This window comes from Prorops nasuta, unplaced genomic scaffold, assembly GCF_024137725.1.
Source record: "Prorops nasuta isolate Cenicafe-Biocafe unplaced genomic scaffold, Cenicafe_Pnas_1.2 PNAS00040, whole genome shotgun sequence".
Lineage (NCBI taxonomy): Eukaryota > Metazoa > Arthropoda > Insecta > Hymenoptera > Bethylidae > Prorops > Prorops nasuta.
In genome coordinates, this window is record NW_027116837.1 from 1070661 (window position 1) to 1077346 (window position 6686).

Below are 6686 nucleotides of genomic sequence, written 5' to 3' on the forward strand. Positions count from 1 at the left end.
CCTTTATAAGCACTCCCTGACCCCAAGTGAGTTACCCTAGCCCCTATATAAGTACTCTCTGACCGTAAGTGAGTTATCCTAACTCCTTATATGTACTCTCTGACCGCAAGTGAGTTACGCTAGTCCCTTAGAAGTACTCCCTGACCACAAGTGAGTTACCATATCACCTTTATAAGCACTCCCTGACCCCAAGTGAGTTACCATAGCCCCTTTATAAGTGCTCCCAGACACCAAGTGAGTTACCTTAGTCCCTTATAAGTACTCCCTGACCCCAAGTGAGTTATGTTAGCTCCTTATATGTACTCTCTGACCGCAAGTGAGTTACCCTAGTCCCATAGAAGTACTCCCTGACCCCAAGTGAGTTACCATATCACTAAATAAGCACTCCCTGACCCCATGTGAGTTACCCTAGCCCCTATATAAGTACTCTCTGACCCTATGTGAGTTATCCTAGCCCCTTTATATGCACTCCCAGACCCCAAGTGAGTTACCCTAGTCCCATAGAAGTACTCCCTGACCCCAAGTGAGTTACACTAGCCCCTTTATAAGTACACCCTGACCCCAAGTGAGTTATCCTAGCCCCTTTATATGTACTCTCTGACCGCAAGTGAGTTACGCTAGTCCCTTAGAAGTACTCCCTGACCACAAGTGAGTTACCATATCACCTTTATAAGCACTCCCTGACCCCAAGTGAGTTACCCTAGCCCCTATATAAGTACTCTCTGACCCTAAGTGAGTTATCCTAACTCCTTATATGTACTCCCTGACCCCAAGTGAGTTATCCTAGCCCCTTTATATGTACTCTCTGTCCGCAAGTGAGTTATTCTAACCCCTTTATAAGTACTCCCTGACCCCAAGTGAGTTACCATAGCCCCTTTATAAGTATTCCTTGACACCAAATGAGGTACCCTAGCCCCATTATAAGTACACCTTAACCCCAAGTGAGTTCCCTAGCCCATTTATATGTACTCTCTTACCGCAAGTGAGTTATCCTAGCCGCTTTATATGTACTACCAGACCCCAAGTGAGTTACCCTAGTCCCTTATAAGTACTCCCTGACCCCAAGTTAGTTACCATAGCCCCTTTATATGTACTCCCCGACCCCAAGTGAGTTACCCTAGCCCCTTTATATGTACTCTCTGACCGCAAGTGAGTTACCCTAGTCCCATAGAAGTACTCCCTGACCACAACTGAGTTACCCTAGTCCCTTATAATTACTCCCTGACACCAAGAGAGGTACCCTAACCCCTTTATAAGTACACCCTAACCCCAAGTAAGTTATTCTAGCTCCTTTATATGTACTCTCGTACCGCAAGTGAGTTACCCTAGCCCATTTATATGTACTCTCTGACCGCAAGTGAGTTCCCTAGCCCATTTATATGTACTCTCTGACCGCAAGTGAGTTATCCTAGCCGGTATATATGTACTACCAGACCCCAAGTGAGTTACCCTAGTCCCTTTATAAGTACTCCCTGACCCCAAGTGAGTTATCTTAGCCCCTTTATATATACTCTCTGACCGCAAGTGAGTTATTCTAACCCCTTTATAAGTACTCCCTGACCCCAAGTGAGTTACCCTAGCCTTTTAATAAGTACAGACTGGCCCCATGTGAGTTACCCTGGTCACATATAAGTACTCACAGACACCAAGTGAGTTACCCTACTCCCATATAAGTACTCCTTGACCCAAAGTGAGTTACCCTAGCCCCTTTATAAGTGCTCCCAGAACCCAAGTGAGTTACCCTAGTCCCATATAAGTACTCCTTGACCCAAAGTGAGTTACACTAGCCCCTTTATAAGTACTCCCTGACCCCAAGTGAGTTACCATATCACCTTTATAAGTACTCCCTGACCCAAAGTGAGTTATCCTATCCTCTTTATATATACTCTCTGAACGCAAGTGAGTTACCCTAGTCCCGTAGTAGTACTCCCTGACCCCAAGTGAGTTACCATAGATCCTTTATAAGTACTCCCTGACCCCAAGTGAGTTATCCTAGCCCCATAGAAGTACTCTCTGACCCCAAGTGAGTTATCATATCACCTTTATAAGCACTCCCTGACCCCAAGTGAGTCATCATAGCCCCTTTCTATGTACTTTCTGACCGCAAGTGAGTTACCCTAGTCCCTTTATAAGTACACCCTGACCCCAAGTGAGTTATCCTAGCTCCTTATATGTACTCTCTGACCGCAAGTGAGTTACCCTAGTCCCATAGAAGTACTCCCTGACCCAAAGTGAGATACCCTAGCTCCTTTATAAGTACCCTCTGACCCCAAGTGAGTTACCATATCACCTTTATAAGTACTCCCTGACCCCAAGTGAGTTATCCTATCCTCTTTATATATACTCTCTGAACGCAAGTGAGTTACCCTAGTCCCGTAGTAGTACTCCCTGACCCCAAGTGAGTTACCATAGATCCTTTATAAGTACTCCCTGACCCCAAGTGAGTTATCCTAGCCCCTTTATATAAACTCTCTGACCGCAGTGAGTTACCCTAGTCCCATATAAGTACTCCTTGACCCAAAGTGAGTTACACTAGCCCCTTTATAAATACTCCCTGACCCCAAGTGAGTTACCATATCACCTTTATAAGTACTCCCTGACCCCAAGTGTGTTACCATAGCCCCATTTTAATTACTCCCTGACCCCAAGTGAGTTATCATAGCCCCTTTATATGTACTCTCTTACCGCAAGTGAGTTATCCTATCCCTTTTATATGTACTCTCTGACCGCAAGTGAGTTACCCTAGTCACATATAAGAACTCCCTGTCCCTAAGTGAGTACCCTAGTCCCAAATAAGTACTCCCTTACCCCAAGTGAGTTACCATAGCCCCTTTATATGTACTCTCTGACCGCAAGTGAGTTATTCAAACCCCTTTATAAGTACTCTCTGACCCCAAGTGTGTTACCCTAGTCTCATATAAGTACTCCCTGAACCAAAGTGTGTTTGTTACCTTAGCCCCTTTATAAGTACTCCCCGACCCCAAGTGAGTTATCCTATCCCCTTTATATGTACTCTCTGACCGCAAGTGAGTTACCCTAGTCCCATAGAGGTACTCCCTGACCCCAAGTGAGTTACCATATCACCTTTATAAGTACTCCCTGACCCCAAGTGAGTTATCCTAGCCCCTTTATATGTACTCTCTGACCGCAAGTGAGTTACCCTAGTCCCATAGAAGTACTCTCTGACCCCAAGTGAGTTAACATAGCCCCTCTATAAGTACTCACTGACCCCAAGTGAGTTATCATAGCCCCTTTATATGTACTCTCTTACCGCAAGTGAGTTATCCTATCCCCTTTATATGTACTCTCTGAACGCAAGTGAGTTACCCTAGTCCCATATAAGTACTCCTTGACCCAAAGTGAGTTAAACTAGCCCCTTTATAAGTACACCCTGACCCCAAGTGAGTTATCCTAGCCCCTTTATATGTACTCTCTGACCGCAAGTGAGTTACCCTAGTCCCATAGAAGTACTCTCTGACCCCAAGCGAGTTAACATAGCCCCTCTATAAGTACTCCCTGACCCCAAGTGAGTTATCATAGCCCCTTTATATGTACTCTCTTACCGCAAGTGAGTTATCCTATCCCCTTTATATGTACTCTCTGAACGCAAGTGAGTTACCCTAGTCTCATATAAGTACTCACAGACACCTAGTGAGATACCATAGAACCATATAAGTACTCCTTGACCCAAAGTGAGTTAACCTAGCCCCTTTATATGTACTCTCTGACCGCAAGTGAGTTATTCTAACCCCTTTATAAGTACTCCCTGACTCCAAGTGAGTTACCCTAGTCCCATAGAATTTCTCCCTGACCCCAAGTGAGTTATTCTAACCCCTTAATAAGTACTCCCTGACCCCAAGTGTGTACTCTAGTCTCATATTAGTACTCCCTGACCCCAAGTGAGTTACCATAGCCTCTTTATAAGTATTCCTTGACCCCATGTGAGTTATTCTAGCCCCTTTATATGTACTCTCTGACCGCAAGTGAGTTACCCTAGCCCCTTTATTTGTACTCTCTGACCGCAAGTGAGTTATCCTAGCCGCTTTATAAGTACTCCCAGACATCAAGTGAGTTACCTTAGTCCCTTATAAGTACCCCATGACCCAAAGTGAGTTATCCTAGCCCCTTTATATGTACTCTCTGACCGCAAGTGAGTTATTCTAACCCCTTTATAAGTACTCCCTGACCCCAAGTGAGTTACCATAGCCCCTTTATAAGTATTCCTTGACACCAAGTGAGGTACCCTAGCCCCATTATAAGTACACCCTCACCCCAAGTGAGTTCCCTAGCCCATTTATATGTACTCTCTTACCGCAAGTGAGTTATCCTAGCCGCTTTATATGTACTACCAGACCCCAAGTGAGTTACCCTAGTCCTTTATAAGTACTCCCTGACCCTAAGTGAGTTACCATAGCCCCTTTATAAGTACTCCCCTACCCCAAGTGAGTTACCCTAGCCCCTTTATATGTACTCTCTGACCGCAAGTGAGTTACCCTAGCCCATTTATATGTACTCTCTAACCGCAAGTGAGTTCCCTAGCCCATTTATATGTACTCTCTGACCGCAAGTGAGTTATCCTAGCCGCTATATATGTACTACCAGACCCCAAGTGAGTTACCCTAGTCCCTTATAAATACTCCCTGACCCCAAGTGTGTTACCATATCACCTTTATAAGTACTCCCTGACCCCAAGTGAGTTATCCTAGCCTCTTTATATATAATCTCTGAACGCAAGTGAGTTACCCTAGTCCCATAGTAGTTCTCCCTGATCCCAAGTGAGTTACCATAGCCCCTTTATAAGTACTCCCTGACCCCAAGTGAGTTATCCTAGCCCCTTTATATGTACTCTCTGACCGCAGTGAGTTACCCTAGTCCCGTATAAGTACTCCTTGACCCAAAGTGAGTTACACTAGCCCCTTTATAAGTACTCCCTGACCCCAAGTGAGTTACCATATCACCTTTATAAGTACTCCCTGACCCAAGGTGAGTTATCCTAGCCCCTTTATATGAACTCTCTGAACGCAAGTGAGTTACCCTAGTCCCATAGTAGTACTCCCTGACGCCAAGTGAGTTATCCTAGCCCCTTTATAAGTACTCCCAGACCCCAAGTGATTTACCCTAGTCCCTTTATATGTACTCTCTGAACGCAAGTGAGTTACCCTAGTCCCATAGTAGTACTTCCTGACCCCAAGTGAGTTACCATAGCCCCTTTATAAGTACTCCCTGACCCCACGTGAGTTATCCTAGCACCTTTATATGTACTCTCTGACCGCAGTGAGTTACCCTAGTTCAAATAAGTACTCCTTGACCCAAAGTGAGTTACACTAGCCCCTTTATAAGTACTCCCTGACCCCAAGTGAGTTATCGTAGCCCCTATATATATACTCTCTGAACGCAAGTGAGTTACCCTAGTCCCATAGTAGTACTTCCTGACCCCAAGTGAGTTACCATAGCCCCTTCATAAGTACTCCCTGACCCCAAGTGAGTTATCCTAGCCCCTTCATATGTACTCCCAGACCCCAAGTGAGTTACCCTAGTCCCATAGAAGTACTCCCTGACCCCAAGTGAGTTACATGTTGTAAGCAATGTAACCATAACTTAAATTTGAAATTTGGCAACGCTGGTGGGTGTGAGCGCCACCGTTTCACATCCAGATCATAGGCAGTTGCCGACGAGCGGACAGATAATAAAGTTGGAAGATATATACTATATTTGGAGTCTTTATTTGTCTACCCCTTTAAGAATCACTACAGCTTCAGAAGTGGGATAGCCCAGCAAAATACAGGGGAAGATCTAAAAGAAGTCAAGGTGTGTGCAGTTGTGTGTAAAAAAAAAAAAAAAAAAAAAAAAACGAATATGAGGGAGCTGTGTGCCAAATCGTATGGATTATTGGACCTGAGAAACAGATTATTCTGTGCGTAAGCAACTAAGTAAGAATTGTAAGAAATTTAGAGGAACCGAATAGTGGTTGATACGGCAATTGGGAGACTAACAATAGCAGCTATTTCCTGTGCCGACGCCTTGCATGGTAGACGAAAATGGTGGACTTGAAACAATATAACGTGATTCAATTAAAGGAACTGCTGCGTGGAAAGAAGCTCAGCACATCAGGCAACAAAATAGATTTAATTTTAAGACTACAGGACAATGTTCCAGATTTAGAAAATTATGTGGCGTCGTTTAGCATGAGGCCAATGGGAGATTTCCTACCGATCCCGAGAGAGGCCATAGCACAAGAAGGAGAAATCAGCGTGACGACCGAGAACGAACGTTCGCAGAATATAATGAATCAAGCTAATAACGAGATCGATATACCGATTGATGATGAAATTAACGGAAATTTTGCGAGGCGAAGTGGAAACGGTCAATCAGAGGCAGTAAGAGAGACAGAAGCGATAGTTCATAACACAGGAGGTCACCGCCAAGAACACTGTGTTGACAGTCGAGCTACGGACGCATGGATCAACCGAGAATTGGAGCTGGTTAGACGAGAGCGTGATTTATTACGCCGAGAAATTGAATTATTAAGGCAGGTATCCATATCAAGAGATCCAGTGCTAAGTGACGAGATACGGAGTACGCCTGCTCATGAACACAGTGGAAGCCAACTGAGGGGCTTGAGAGATCTTCTAAGTGAATTCGATGGTAACGGGAGCGAGTACTGGAGATGGCAGCAGCAAGTAGAG